The sequence below is a fragment of the Sminthopsis crassicaudata genome, chromosome 3 (assembly GCF_048593235.1).
Source record: "Sminthopsis crassicaudata isolate SCR6 chromosome 3, ASM4859323v1, whole genome shotgun sequence".
NCBI lineage: Eukaryota > Metazoa > Chordata > Mammalia > Dasyuromorphia > Dasyuridae > Sminthopsis > Sminthopsis crassicaudata.
The window spans coordinates 160,005,715-160,021,722 of record NC_133619.1 but is presented as its reverse complement, the minus strand read 5'-3'; positions in this window follow the sequence as shown (position 1 = coordinate 160,021,722).

Here is a 16,008-nt window from a genome sequence, read left to right as displayed (position 1 = left end):
TAAAGATGGAAGCTGAGGACATCTGAAGAGACTAAAGTCTTGAAGATCTAAAAAAACAAACAAACCAAACCAAACTAAAAAAAAAATCCTCAAAGAAAATACATTTAGTTCTTAGTCCTTATAAGAATAGTGTCAGAAAGAAGAGAGCTTAGTTTGGAAAAGAAAAAAAAATATGAAAAATGGCAAAAAAAAAAAAAAAAAAAAAAAAAAAGGTAATTAGGGGTAAAATGAAAGACAAAAAAAAAAAAAAAAAGGTTTTATTGAAAATTTTTGAAAAAGAGATGTACCACTGGAATGGAAGATGATGGAAAACAGAACTCCTCAACTGTTCTTCTTACGCTTCTTTTTCTTCTTCCTCTTCCTCTCCTCCTCCTCCTCCTTCTCCTCCTTCTTCTCCTTTTCCTTCTCTTTCTTCCTCTTGTTCTTTTCTTTTTACTTATATTTCCTCTTCCTCTTCTTCTTTTTCAAAAATCTATTATATAACAATATGTTTATTGACCTTCTAGATAGATTTACTTGACAGATAGATGAAAAGAATGCCTGACATAAGTGGTGGGTATCAGAAAAATTCCTCTATTTCAGATGATGATTTAAGTAAGTGGTCTCTATATCTTTGTCAATAAAATGGATAAATGAGTGATTAAATAAATTCAGAATGAGTTCCACAACTCGATCATAAGATTATTGGATCAACTTCAACCTCAAAAGAGATTGTTAAAGAAATTAGCCTTGACTTTGTACAATTTAACATTTTCAACCAAGACTTGGATTAAAGATGCACACTTCTCACATTTACATTTTCAGGCTGTACAAATCTGGAGGAAAAGCTAGAATACTATATAAGAAAGAGGGGCTTCAAAGAAATTCTAAGCCACTAGAACATTAACTAAAATATAATAAGATTTATATGGTAGAAACAAATAATAAATACAACATATAGGTTCAAAAATCATCTTTAGCAAAATAGGCTGGAAGAAAATTTCTTCTAAAATATTTGGTATTTAAAGAGATTATGTTTTTAAATGGATTTATAATCAATTGGAGTAAAAACTGTGACATAATTGTTCCCCAAAAGTTAATGTGATCTTTATTTCTTTTTTTTATTAATTTTATAATTATAACTTTTTTTGACAGTACATATGCATAGGTAATTTTTTACAACATTATCCCTTGTACTCCCTTTTGTTCTGAATTTTTCCCCTTCTTCCCTCCACCCCCTCCCCTAGATGTCAGGCATTCCCATACATATTAAATATGTTATAATATATCCTAGTTGCAATATATATATATGTGCAGAACTGAATTTTATTGTTGTTGTTGTTGCAAAGGAAGAATTGGAATCAGAAGGTAAAAATAATCTGGGGAGAAAAACAAAAAATGCTAACAGTTTACACACATTTCCCAGTGTTCCTTTTCTGGGTGTAGCTGATTCTATCCATCATTGGTGATCTTTATTTCAATAGCAAATCTTCCCAATCCATGACTTTGTTGGAGTTGGTGCTTATTATCTATAGTGGTACTAATTTCTATTGACCTATTATATCTTCTACCATGTCACAGCTATTTATGTCTATATTCTTCTGTACACCATCCATACAGAATATTTCCTATGTACTAAAAAGCTTTCTCGAATACTAATTATATATCAATATAAAATCCAGATTGCCTCTTTTTATCCTTTACTTAAATATGACCACTGTACTTCCTTTTTCTGATCCTATATTTCTATGATAATGTCCTTTATTTTACCTAAAATAAACAAGTCAGTAGGAGACAGCCAGATTCAAATAGACCTCAGTTCAATTCTAGCTCAAATCCTTAAGGAGCTGTGTGACTCTGAAATCACTTAAATTCTGTTTACCTTAATCCACTGGAGAAGGAAATAGAAAACCTTCCTAGAATCTTTGCCAAAAAAATTCCATGATAGATATGGCAAAAAAAAAAAAAAATCATGAAGAAAATTTGATTGAACAACAATACAAGTCATTGGGGAAAAGATATGACAAAAAAATTTCACCTATCTTGTAGTCTTTCCTTACACATGCACATGTGTGTGTATGTATATTTGGCAAAATTCATGAGGAGATCAGGAGGTGAATACATATAGAAATGGGTTTTTCTTTTTAAGTAGATATTACACTCCTTTATTTTAAGGTAAAACACCATTGCAAATTCACCTTGATTGCTTAGTTTAACACATTTATTTAATTTACAAGTAATCAATATATTTCTTAAATCTATTATTAATCATAGTTTCTTGTCTACTTTACAATTGTTCCCCCCCATTAGAGAATTTGCTATTTGGGAATTTTTGCTATACAATTTTATAATTTTGTTTAAAATCTATATACCTCAGAGTATTTTAATCAACATTCATTTCCACTGCATACTCAGTCCAACTAGAAACAGATATAGAGACTGCACCTGGAATTATCTGTATAAATATTTCCATTTATGATTACTCAAGCATTTTTGAAGTATTTGCTTGACAAATATTGATGTCATATGAAACAGAAGACTGACAATTGTCTAGTTAATTTGACAAGTGAAGAGGTCCAAAATAATCTACTTTGAGGTTGGAGTTACTGATGTGACTCTTTATATTTGCCAAAATCAATACACCATAATTCTTTGTGCATGATGTTTTTAATTTTTCTTCTTACAGTTTTCTTTGCCAGAGAATCTATATTTACTTACATGCTAACAATACAGCAAAGTTCCAAAGTAATGTCTAATTGTAAAAACACGTGGATAGCAGCACAATAGAATTATACATTATTGCCATCTTCCTGATTAAAGAAAACTGCCCCAGAGCATTCTTTGACCACCATATCAGAACTGATTAGAAACATGACAGAAAACACATACACACACACATATAAACAAATCCTAAAACACAAATATAACACAAATCCAAAAACAATTAATTTTCAGAAATTTATTAAGTTTTATGTTGCTAATGGGGAAATAAATACGTTAAGTGGACCATTCTTTCTGTCCAGTGACGTCTTACATGAGTAAAATAATATGCACACATTTAAATAAGCATAAATATGAGCTATTGGGGGTGGTAAAGGACTAACAACAGTAGGGAAGCAGGAGAGGAATCCTGTGAGAACTTGCTTTGGAGCTGAGATTTCTTGAAAGCTAGGAATTCCAAGAGGTGGAGATTGAATGCAATATTCTGCTTGACATAGACTCTCTTATTTTGTATTTATGTTCCAACTACTTAGCACATAGGTGGACCTTAATAAATATGTGACAATGAATTATTTGAGTAGCAAACAAAATACAATCTGGTCATGCAAAGCAGGATGATAGAACAATACTGATAAACATGTATGTTCCAAGGAAGCTAAAATGTACTTTTACTATTATTATAGTAAGGGGTGGACCAGGCTCACATTTTATTTATGTCACATATTACCTCTACAGATAACCTGATCTCAGTTTCTTCAACTGTGAAATGAGTGGGTTGAAATCTATTGATAGATTTTAAATATATTTAAATCTATTAAAATGGCTTTAATATATGGTCTTATGATCATAAGTCTTATATGATTGAGAATATTATTCAGAAGCAATCTTGGCAGAATATTCATATATCAAAGAAAATATTTTCCACTGTGAAAGATTTTTATTTTCTTGCTATTGTTGTCCAGATGCTTCAAACCACAGCAGTTGGCTTTGTGCTGATTTTCTTCTTACAATACCTTTTTGCTGTTTTTATTTTTAATAATTCCTGTGTTTCCTGGCCTGCTATATTTCTTTTTTTATCATTACATTTTGCCTTTTCTTTGCATCTCTCTTGTGTAACTTAAGTAGGTCATTTGTATCTATTTTAAAGGTCAGTGTCTAGTGCTCTAAAACTGTGCTCAGGAATAGCACTTCCCCTCCCCTTTCAGAAGACCTACACCTGAGTCTCACCTACCCTTCCTAATGCTGACTCTCAGCATCTTTGGATAATGGCTGTGCTTATTAAATTTTCTGCACATTCAACTGAATTCTGGGAATTTATTACACTCTTGTTAGCAGCTTTATCATTCTTATTTTGCATGTTTCTTTTTTTTTAACTTGCTTTTTTTTCTTTTATTTTTGTGGGAACTATCCCTGCCTGCTTACATAGGGCATATAATGCCATATGTTCAATGCCTCTCTCTCGGGCCTCTATTTGCATTTCTTTTTGTTCTCATACTTGGCAGAAGAAAGTTTCTTTTTATAGTAACAGGACTATTTCCCTGAATAAGCACTTCAGGTTATCATTTGTTTTGGTTTGTTTGTTCTGTGTTTTCCAATCAATTCCTCTATATGGTATGAATGGTTCAGCATTCTATCACTCATGGTGTTTGTAGGCAGACTAATTAGAAATGGTTAATATATTAAAAATGATTTGGCAGTGATTTCTCTATAGCGGAAAGATCATTGAGTCTTGTCAGGTATGTGTTCAAGTCCCAGCTCTAACGATTTTTAACTCTGGGATTTTGACTGTACAAAAATCTCCTTGAACCTTAATATATTTATCCTATAAAATAACGGTAAATACACTTTTTCTACCATACTTATAAAGATAGTAAGACAATCAAATGTAATGATTCATACTTTTTAAACTATAAAATAACTTTAAAGGCTACATTGTAAAGTATGACGTTAATCACCATCACCATCATCATCATTATTACATTATCATCATCGTCGTTGTTGTTGTTGTTGTTTTGTTTTTTTTTTTGCCAATCTATGGAACAGTAAAGACCCAATAATGCAGGTTGAACAGAAGGCATATAATTGAATTGATAATCCAGTCTTGGGAGATCTGGCCAGACTAAGTTCTCCAAATATTATGTCAGAACTCAACCAGAGTCATGCTATGATTAAATTTTGGCAGGACATTTATGCCAGATTTGTCTAGCAGTGATAAAATCCACAGAGAGCTGAAAGTGTGAGTTTTTCTACTTATGCCACAATATCAATGGAACTGAGGATGGTTTTGGGACTGACAGAGATAAGCATCTGAATGTCTCAGGCTGGCTTATTGCAATTGTCTTTGCATTTGGGTAGTTACAATCTTCAGGCTTTTGATTTTTTCCCTTAGATTTCTTTTATATTTTTATTTCCCTTACTGTTCTTAGATTTTAAAAATCTCACTGATGATATCATCCAAGTGAGTCTTCTTTGTGAATAAATTTTCTCTCTTAATGAATATCAACATATTCTTTGAAATTTATAGTCATTATTGGTTTCTTGATGGCATAGTGAACAGAGCACCAGCCTTGGAGTTAGGAGAACATGAATTTAAATTTGGGCTCAGATGGTGAACACTTACTAGCTATGTGACCTTGGCAAATCATTTAATTCTATTTGCCTTTTTCCACCCCCCAAAAAGAAAGAAATTTACAGACTTTTATAATTGTCTGAAGACATTGAAAGTTTTTTTTTTTTTTTTTTTTCCCCCAAGATCACATAACTAGATGTATTAGAGTCAGTTCTTGAACCCTGGTCTTCTGTTAAGATAAATTTCCATGAGTATAGGAATAAATGGACTATTCCTTAAAATAATAAGGAGCATCTATTTAAAACCTTCAGTAAACATCATATGTAATGGCGATAAACTAGAACCTTTCCCTATAAGAAGATCAGGAGTGAAACAAGGTTGCATACTATCACCATTACTATTCAATATAGTACTAGAAACTCTAGCCTCAGCAATAAGAGCCGAGAAAGAGATTCAAGGAATTAGAGTAGGAAATGAGGAAATCAAATTATCACTTTTTGCAGATGACATGATGGTATACTTAGAGAACCCCAAAGACTCTGCTAAAAAGCTATTAGGAATAATTCAGAATTTTAGCAAAGTGGCAGGATACAAAATAAATCCACATAAATCCTCAGCATTTTTATACATTACCAACACAATCCAACAGCAAGAGATACAAAGAGAAATTCCATTCAAAATAACTGTCGATAGTATAAAATATTTGGGAATATATCTACCAAAGGAGAGTCAGGAATTATATGAGCAAAATGACAAAACACTTGCCACAAAAATAAAGTCAGATTTAAATAATTGGAAAGACTTTCAGTGCTCTTGGATAGGACTAGCGAATATAATTAAGATGACAATACTCCCTAAACTAATCTATTTATTTAGTGCTATACCAATCAGACTTCCAAAAAACTATTTAAATAACCTAGAAAAAATAACAACAGAATTCATATGGAACAACAAAAGATCGAGAATTTCAAGGGAAGTAATGAAAAAAAAATTAAGTGAAGGTGGTCTAGCTGTACCTGATCTAGAACTATATTATAAAGCAACAGTAACCAAAACCATTTGGTATTGGCTAAGAAATAGACAAGTTGATCAGTGGCATAGGTTAGGCTCACAGGGCAAGATAGTGAATAAAAATAGCAATCTAGTGTTTGACAAACCCAAAGATCCCAAATTTTGGGATAAGAATTCATTATTTGACAAAAACTGCTGGGAAAACTGAAAATTAGTATGGCAGAAACTAGGCATGGACCCACATTTAACACCACATACTAAGATTAGATCAAAATGGGTCCAAGATTTAGGCATAAAGAACGAAATCATAAATAAATTGGAGAAACATGGGATGGTTTACCTCTCGGATTTGTGGAGGACAAAGGAGCTTGTGTCCAAGGGAGAACTAGAGACCATTATTGATCACAAAATAGAAAATTTTGATTAAACCAAATTAAAAAGTTTCTGCACAAACAAAACTAATGCAAACAAGATTAGAAGGGAAGTAACAAATTGGGAAAACATTTTTACAGTTAAAAGTTCTGATAAAGGCCTCATCTCCAAAATATACAGAGAATTGACTTTAATTTATAAGAAATCAAGCCATTCTCCAATTGATAACTGGTCAAAGGATATGAACAGACAATTTTCAGATGATGAAATTAAAACTATTTTTGCTCATATAAAAGAGTGTTCCAAATCACTATTGATCAGAGAAATGCAAATTAAGACAACTCTGAGATTACCATTACACACCTGTCAGATTGTCTAAGATGACAGGAACAAATAGCGATGAATGTTGGAGGGGCTGTGGGAAAACTGGGACACTGATGCATTGTTGGTGGAGTTGTGAAAGAAACCAACAGTTCTGGAGAGCAATCTGGAATTATGCCCAAAAAATTATCAAAATGTGCATACCCTTTGACCCAACCATACTACTACTGGGCTTATATCCCAAGGAAATACTAAAGAAAGGAAAGGGACCTGTATGTGCCAAAATGTTTGTGGCAGCCCTTTTCATAGTGGCTAGAAACTGGAAGATGAATGAATGTCCATCAATTGGAGAATGGCTGGGTAAATTATGGTATATGAATGTTATGGAATATTATTGTTCTGTAAGAAATGACCAACAGGATAAATACAGAGAGGCTTGGAGAGACTTACATCAACTGTTGCTGAGTAAAATGAGCAGAACCAGAAGTTCATTATACACTTCAACAATGATACTGTATGAGGATGTATTCTGATGGAAGTGGATATCTTCAACATAGAGAAGAGCTAATCCAATTCCTATTGATTAATGATGGACAGAATCAGCTACATCCAGAAAAGGAACACTGGGAAATGAATGTAAACTGTTATTTTTACCTTCTGAATCCAATTCTTCCTGTGCAACAAGAAATTCGGTTCTACACACATATATTGTATCTAGAATATATTGTAATATATTTAACATTTATAAGACTGCCTGCCATCTGGGGGAGGGGGTTGGGGAAGGAAGGGAAAAAATCTGAACAGAAGTAAGTGCAAGGGATAATGTTATAAAAAATTACCCATGCATATGTACTGTCAAAAAAAAGTTATAATTATAAAATAAAATAAAAATTAAAAAAATTAAAAAAAATTTAAAAAAAGATAAATTTCCATAGTATCACACTATTCCCTCAAAGCTCTTAGAATTAATATGTTTTATTTTAGGGTAAATTAATCTTTACTGAACTTTTAGATTTATGGGTAGAGCCAATTGAACATCTTGTCCCTCTATTACTTTCTTTCTCTGGGATGACATTGAATACAAGGACAAATCTTACCACTGAACATCTTTATACAAGAATTACCACTTTATACAAGAATTTTGTTCTGATGGTCTAATTTGGTCACATCAAGGGGTACAGATTTGAACCCTAAACTAGTTTATTCTCAGGAATTGCAAATAAATGCATAAAATAAAGACACCATCCTGCTCCTTAGTCACCTATGATCTGGGCAGTTGCCCAGACTATCCTGTTTGCATTGAATAATGAGGGGCTGTAAGTCTTAATCAGTTCTTATTCAGCCTCTATTGTCTCAATCTTGTAAAGGCAAACTCTATCTCAGATTATCCTCTCTAAGACTGTAAATTAGCATCTTCCCTGCTTGCCTCAGGGAGTAATCTCAGTAATTCAGGTATTCTCTGCTAACCCCATCTAGTGACCCAGAGTCTCATCAATTTTTATATATTATTTTACAATTATGCTGTCTTGAATCAATTTCATATTGTTACTTTTAATATCTTTATATAACTTCAGTGTGTGTCTGTGTATGTATGTGTGTTTGTATGGAAATTATTAAGTGACCTTAGAAGGAATTAATTCCAGAAATGTGAGTAAGTATGAGTTTTTAATAGACAAGAAAGTAATATTTTAGGGGAGGAGAGACACTTAGAAACTCGTTGTCTTGCTCCCACTCTTTTAGCCAAAGAAGGAATTATGGCCTTAATTAATCTCCAGAATTTTGAATTTCCAATTTTTCCATAATCATGCTAACATGATTCCCTTGGGCAGCAATGTATGACTGAGAAGCCAATAATAGGTTGAATTCACAGCTCTACAACTAGTCCATCAAAGAAGGTACATGACTAAAAACTTATGGAGCAACCCATGAATGAGAGAAATAGAATCTTAGTAACTAAGTATCAATGAAATTATCATTTATGCTCCCTGATTTTGAGATGTGTCTTTGACTCTTTTTCAATATGCAGTTACTTTGTGAGATAATGTATCAAAGACTTTGAAGGAAATGCTTATTTATTTTTATAAACATCCTATTATATCACCTCAGTAAACAATCTTTTCAGATATATATTTTTTTTATTTCATGATTGATTAATTAAATAAAATTTAGCTGATAATATTGAAAGGAAAACATATTCCTAGAGACTTGAATAATGATATCAGAAAATCTTCCCTGAGCTATAGGAGTACTTCCAATACTTGAAAGAAGGAAATGATCCTTAATCTGAGATTCCTCTGTCAAAGTAGGAGATAGAATAACAATCCTCAGAGTTTATTTGCTGTAAATAGAGATCAGAAGATTTAGATTTTGGAATCTAGATTTGGATTTAACTAAAGAAAAAAGTTTTGTTTGTTTGTTTTGTTTTGTTTTGTTTTGTTTTTTGTTGTTTGTTTGTTTGTTTATAAATGAAGAACCTGGGATTCAAAAGAAGTAACATGACTATGATGAGATCCTGAGTAACTGGGTGCCCCTAGGCTGGCAAGGAGAGACACTTGATGGAGATCAGTTTAACCTCATGGAGACTCTGTGGAGCTTGTGGAGTTTGTGTAGTGAAGTTCTGTGGAGTTTGTGGATAGCCCCACCTTGCTATGTCCTGTCAGAAATCCAAATTTTGCCAAAACTCTGAGCTTAAATTTCCCTTATAAATCTGTCCATGACTCCTGCCACCTTTGCTAAATCCCTCTTGGGGTTAGAGCCCACTACAGCACTTTGCCTTATGGTTTCTTTCCCACACTCCCCATGTGTCTCTTTTCTCATCTGTACCATGTTTTATGATGTCTCTCCTCTCAGTCCTCACCCTGCCTCTATTATTTTTCCATCTTACAGCTAACACTTTTAGAATGCTAAATCCTCTTTAGGATTTTACCATGCCAGTGGAGGGCATGGTCAAACCTCCTTTTTTCCTGGCTAATTGTGAATTCTACCAGGGAACTTGTATTTTTCACCATTATTTGTTAAAGCCCCTTTCTTTACTATGTGCTCTCATACTCTATTTCATATTTATCTCTCCTGATACCTATTGAATCTCTTCATTTTATATGTAACCTTTTTCTAAATTAATCTACCCTTTGCCAAAAAGAATGGCCATTATGAATTCTTTACATTGATCAAATCCCAACATTTGGTGTCTGCAATCTCATTATTTCATCCTAAACCTCATACATCATTTGGAAGAAGAAATTGCTCTCCTAGGTCATATCATTTGGATCCTACACCACATCAACTAAACCAAAAACATTTAAGTTGTAAGTGGTAGAACAGTGATATAAATCCATGTTCTTATCAGACCTCTGTCTATCATGCCTCAAGAATCATATCAATTTTATAGCAAAAAAAAAAAAAAAAAAAAAAAAGAACACATTTCTTTAATATGTCTAACATTTATAAAAACTAACTACAACTAGCCTTTTCTATTTTTTTTTTCTTCCTATTGCTGAACCAAAAACAAATTGAATCATTTCATTTTTGTTTGGAGCTTTAAAATCCTAAATGTACAAGTAGTGATAAAACAGTACAATATTAAAAGTATGGGATATGGAATTAAAGGATCTGGGTTCATATTCTACATTTCTTATTTAATAGTCTCATGACCCTGGATGAATGATTTTCCTTCTCTGGTTCTCAGATTCCTCATTTATAAAATGATGATAGGATTTTATTCATGAAAGTCTTTCTATCCCCAGTGTATTAGTTAGTATTGGAACTAACTCCACTAATGCTCATCCTAATCAGTCTACCCTATGCATATATTTATATTAGCATATAAGTCCAAGGGAGATTCTGGAGCAATATAGAAGTTAAATGACCTCCCCAGACTTCACATATTACTAAGATTCAGATGTGGAATATGAGTCCAGTTTTCCATCAATTCAAGTCCAGTATTTTTATTCACTGTACTATATGCCCCTTAGGACTAGCAGTATCATAATTGGAGGAAAGGAGGATGGATTTTCCTTGAAAAAAGTCAATACTTAATAAGTATTTATTGTACTGAAGGAAAGGGACTAGGATATTTGGCCCCAGGATCCCTTTGAGCTCTAGGAGGTAAGAATATTATTATTATTTTTTTTTTATCAATATGGATAACATTGTCTGTCTATATTCCTAACAGGAGTTTAAGAAGTACTTTTTCAAGCAGGAGAAAGAGTGCTGCAAATCCCATTAGCCATTTTTGTCGCCATGTGCAAAATTAGATACTATAAAGCTTTTCAGGATTTGTGAGTAGAAGTCCCAATGTGGAATAACCTGCTGAAACAAAATGCTCTCCATCTTTGAGCAAGGTAAATGCCATTATGACCTTAAGTTTGCCTGCCTCAGTTCTACCTGGATAAATGTATTTGAGCTTTCATCAAGCCTTTTCTGATTTTTATTACTCTTTGCATTCTGTCTACTAACTGAAAACAGAATTCTTTCAGATTCCTGGGCAGCATGCCACCACTTTGGGCCAAGGGGCCAATAAAAATCATTAGCAATACATAAATTTTATCCAGTGGGCTTTCCTGAACATATGCGAGTATTCATAAGGTTAGCACACTGAAATCCACATGTTTTGTCTCATCATGTGCTCAGCTTTTACTCTAAACTGGTTATCCAAATGCCTTTATATGATTACACTGACATTTAAATCAAATGTTGATCAATATGTGGCTTAAGTAGACTAATAAGATAGACAGTTTTGCTAATAAAAACATAATAAATAAGACTAAAATGGAATTCAACATTTTCCACAAATTCCAGGTCCACAATTCACTTTCAGTTTTCACCTCAAGTATTTGTAATATGTGAGAAGAACACATTCATGACAAGAAAAATCTTTGGGCAAAACCAGAGTATACATATGGTTACAGTAATTAGATGTGTCAGCCTTCTTATGATACTAGAAAACCAAATCTAGCTTTTTGCATTTGAAATTCAATTTTTTTTTTGTCAGTGTCTATTAATGTACCATTTACTGTCTTTGAGTTTTATGACTTTTCCTTGTGTATTTCTTGGAAAGTGAGAAATGCTTTATTTCTTTGAAAAAAAAAAAAGTGTTTCCCCTTTGTGTCAGGTAAAAAACAAAGCACAGACATAGTTGGAAGAATATGTGAAGTCTATTAACTCTGATGTTTAATTAAAAAGTGCCAATACCATAGCAACAGCCACACAACACAGAAACATGCTACTTCCAGTGAATGTAACACCTACTTCAACACAATTCCCAGTGTGTTTCTTTGGTTCATTGTACAAAAGTTTAATGAAAATAAAATATCAGATGTAAGCATATAAAAATAGACTGATAAATAGTGATAGATAGTATGTCAAAAGAAAAACTACTTTCTAGAGAACAATAAAGCTTAAAAAATAATTTACCTAAGTTGTCATCAATATGATGCATTCCAATAATATGTTTCTAAATGGTAAATATGAATACGGTGGCCTTGATGCTGGAAATCAGAATGTAACAGAGCCAAAATTCTCAGGTTAAAAAATCATTAAAAGGATACCAATGCTGTAATTTAAACCAGAAGGTGACCTACTTTAAAGGTGACGTAATATAGTAGGAAATATATTTTGAGCCATAAACATTTTCTTTTTTTTTTCTTTTTCTTTTTTATAATAACAAAATTACACCTCTTTGTATACTGAAAAATTAAATGCAAATTATGGCCAAAGGGTTTTGTATGATGCAAGGGTTTTTAGTGTTTTTGAAGGAGAGTTCAGAGAACCAAGGAACAGGAGGGAAATAGCCTATCCACCTGCATTTACTCAGAATGATATTGAAAGTCTCCTAGACAGATGGGGATCTATTTTTAAAGACCTCCAGGGAAGGTGGCTCCACAGCCTGTCTAGGTAGGCTATCCTCATGTTTACTGCATTGTTTTTAGCTGTTCAATTAATATTTGTATATTCACATGGATGTATTGAGGGCCAAAGTCAAAACTTAGTAATAAGAAAATGAAAATTAAATACAATTAAAATCTTTTAAAAATGGCTTTTAACAGCACAGAAAATATGGCAGCAGATGGAAATGTATTAAGCTGGGGGAAAGAGGAAAAGTAAGGGAAAGAAAACTGTTTAGTAGTTCCCAAAATGGTACAGAAATGTTTATCTGTCAAAGGATTTGAAGCACTTTTTTTTTTTTTTTTTTTTTTTTTTAATAAAGCATTCTTCACTCATTGGACTATTAATATCATAACCATATCTGGAAAATGAATAATTTATTTATATTCCAATTTTGCAGCACTTTTTCCCTGTAAGGGGACGTAATTTTCCTTCATCTTTCTAAATTATTCTTGGCATCTTTCATTGCTCTTTTTCTTTTTCACACAGGAAAAAGCATTATACTTCAGAATGTTTTCACCTATTTCCTCTTTTTTTTTTTAAACTTTCTTGTTTATGAAGCTTGTTTGTCCACAAAGAAATATGCAAGATTTGGAGACCAAATAGTATTTGAATCTGAAGTATACAGGTCTATTTCCTTGTGAACTGTTTTATTTTTAAAATAATTTAATAATCAATTATTAAAATACTTTTCATTACAAGATATAATGAGTGCTGACAATAAAATGTCCAAAATGAAATAATCACTATAGACTTTGTGTTCTACTGTTTTCTTCACAAAATTTTAAAAATTGTGAATTAAAGTCTTTTATCTTAACCTTCCAGATAATAATTGCATTTCCACCTAATTAATTAGAATAGTTTTTCAAAATTTAAATATATTGATATATTTTGTTTTTTATTACCTATATTTCCTAATGTATTCCTCTTGATGGATATTTATCGTTATATATATATATATATATATATATATATATATGCATGTGTGTGTGTATTTATGTTTATATATATGTATGTATGTATGTGTGTGTATTTATGTTTATATATATATATATGTATGTATGTATGTGTGTGTATTTATGTTTTTATATATATATATATATATATATATATATATATATATATATGTGTGTGTGTGTGTGTGTGTGTGTGTATGTATAGATCTCTGCTCCTGTATGTAGATATCTCATCAACAAATTCATATATATATATATATATATATACATACAGAAACATATGTGTATGTATATTTATACATATTTACAGATAATATATTACCATATTTAAGACATATTATATATGCATAAATATATTTATTTTCTTATATAAATTATGATGCTACAAATATTTATTTTATTTTATTGAAGCCTTATAAAATTTGTAAACCTACTTGGACTAGTATAACAGTAATATCTTTATGTCAAAAATGAGAACATTTCAGTTATTTTCCTTATGTAGTTACAAATTGCTTTCCAGAATATTTGGACAAATTAACACCTCTTCCAACTGTCAATTATTATGCCCATCTATTAAAATAGCTTCAATATTAAACATTCTTATTTTGTGATATTTGACAATTATAGTACATGACAATTATTTTAATCTCATTGTTTATTTACTCTATTCCTCTGAGCTTATGATTAATTATGATTTTATATAGCATTCTATTAGAATCAATTATGTTTTTCAAGGCCATCTTGTCAAATTTTCAGACAGTGATCTCCAAAAGATCCTCTAATTTAGAAACTGTTTTAACTATTACTTATTACACTATTTTCCCCAGTTCTTGATATAAATCATTCAAAGAGCAGCCATTTATTTTTACCTGCTATATGTGAGACACTGTATTAAGTACTAAGTATATAAGTATTAAGAATATTATGCTGTATATATGAAAGCTGAAGTGACATATAAAGGATGATAGCACATTGCAATGGGGATGGAGAGTGGTAGATTTGTAGTGAAAAGACCTGGATTTAAATCATAACTTTGTCATTTACCATATAGGTGAAATAGACTAAATTACTTAATTTTTCAAGCACTGGATGATTCCCAAAGCTGCTTCTACTCTAAAGCGAAAATATATGTTTCTTAACCTCAGGGGGATTATAATTTAGTTAAGTCATTAGTAAATTAAAAATATTGAAAATCTTCTTATGTGCTAAGCTCTGTGACAAGTTGGGGATTAAATAAGAATAAAACAAAACAGTTCATGACCTCAAGGAATTTATAATTTAGTGGGAGCAGATATTATTTAAAAGAAAGCTGAAATGAGGGTGCCAGAAACTAGAGAGCACACAACAACAACAAAGGATATTTGGGCTAAAAAATCAAATCAATGTTCATGATGATGAAATTTCAGCTGACAAGCATATGTTACATGAGCAAAAACATTCATGAAGTAGAAATCAAGCAGAGCAGTTGATGGGAAAAGAAATAGCTATGATATATAAACAGAAAATAAGTAAAGATAGTATAGCCCTATCAAAAATGCAAATATATAGTTGACAAAATTTGTTGAGTAGAGACAATGAAAATAAACAGATTTTAAAATGTGAATGACAATATGGGGATGAGGAATTAGTTAATTAATTAGTCAATGATTAAACTGACATAGGAAAGGCAAGAGTCAAAGAGCTGGTCAACATTTTGATTGACTAAATTATGATTCATCGAATAGTGTTTAAGGAAGTAGTTTAAGGAATAAGATTGTATAAATGTTTATATAAATGTAATGGGAATGATGTAATAGGAATATGGATATAGTCAACATGTTAAAATAATTATATGAGTCTAGGACTCAAAGAATAGAGAGTTTGGATATCAGTCTCAGAAATGTAAGAATTTTTCTTTTAGAATGAATGGCATCTCAGTTTAGAAGGAATAACAAAAGCCTGAGGACATTTGGAGACATTAAAGTTATAATCAAATTCCCCCTGACATTCCAAAATGGTGCAGATACCAGGAAAGTCCAATCACCCACCTGGGTGAGAGAAACAGCTTTCATAAGACCACAGTGTATCATCAAGCAAAATGGCTAGGAACCCATTTACTTTTCACAAACACACACCCACACACACACACACACACACACACACACACACACACACACACAAACTAATTAAGCATTATATGGAAATCCAAAATAATAT